This window comes from Arachis ipaensis, chromosome B10, assembly GCF_000816755.2.
Source record: "Arachis ipaensis cultivar K30076 chromosome B10, Araip1.1, whole genome shotgun sequence".
NCBI lineage: Eukaryota > Viridiplantae > Streptophyta > Magnoliopsida > Fabales > Fabaceae > Arachis > Arachis ipaensis.
In genome coordinates this window covers 136,039,850-136,041,289 of record NC_029794.2, presented here as the reverse complement: position 1 = coordinate 136,041,289, position 1,440 = coordinate 136,039,850, and positions in this window count along the sequence as shown.

Genomic DNA, 1,440 nt, shown 5'->3' with positions numbered 1-1,440 from the left:
ATTAAACTTTTTCAAAAAAAATATTGTATAATATTAAAAAATTTTAAATATTTTTAAAACATTAATATTTTAATAATTTTAATTATGTTGATTTATTATAAAAAATATATATAATATATATTAATTAAAATCAAGGACAAAAAACAAAAATAAGCTAAGGGAGACAATAATTTACGTGAATCAGCCAAAACGAAAACTGCTTCATGAATCCATCAATGCACGTTTATATATCGTTCGAATAAGCTAAATTCGAACTCCATTTCTACATAATTCGAACCAGTTGGGTTCGAATTATACACAAACACACGCACACACTAATTCGAATCAGCTTGGTTCGAATTACACACACAGTAATTTATGGTATAATTTGAATTATGCTGTTAAAAAATTAATAATTTATTAAAAAAATTTATTAAAATTTTATTAAAAAATTAATAATTTAAAAATTAAAAAATATATATTTTATTTCATATGTTAAAAAAAGCTAACAAAATATTTAATTACGAGACTTCTTTAAAATATTAATGAGTTATCAATTCGAATTCCATACAATACTTTTCTGTCAATTTTTAATAGCTCATGAATATTTTTTAATAAAATTTTTTAAATTATACTACAAAAAATATTTTATCCTATGCAAAACAATTTAAAAAAATGGCTTAAAAAATGTTAGGAGTACTATAAAAATTTGTAATTTTTTAATAACTTAGGTAAATACATGCATGTACTCAAATTTTAAATAAAATATTCTACATAGTCAATAATAATTTAGAAATGAAAAAAAATATTTTATTCCATACAAAATAATTAAAAAATATATTTTATTATATACAAAATAATTTAAAAAATGGCTTAAAAGATGTTATGAGTACTATAAAAGTTTGTAATATTCTAGTGATTTAGGTAAATACATGATAAAAATATTTTTTCTTTAATTTCTAAATTATTAGTGACTATGTGGAGTATTTCTTTAATGTCCTAAGTCATTAGGACATTACAAATTTTTATAGTACTTTTAACATTTTTGAGCCATTTTTTAAATTATTTGTATAGAATAAAATATTTTTTTGTGGTATAATTTAAATAAATTTATTAAAAAATATTCATGATAATTTTTTAATAAAATTATTTAAATTATATGGTGAGATATTACATGATTCGAATTACGCATGGGGAAGTTCGAATCACTCTAATTCAAATTATATGGTGAGCAATTCGAATTCTATACAATACTCTTCTGCCCATTCTTGATAGCTCATGAATATTTTTTAAGAAAGATTTCAATTTCTTCAAATGAACGATTTGAAATTTTGTTTTGTACTATTTATTGACAAAAGGATATATATGTCCATAGTTTGTTATTTTAAAAGACCTAATTAATATTTTTTAAGATCTAATTGTTACTTTATTTATTTATTTTTTTTTTTATTTTTTTGGTTA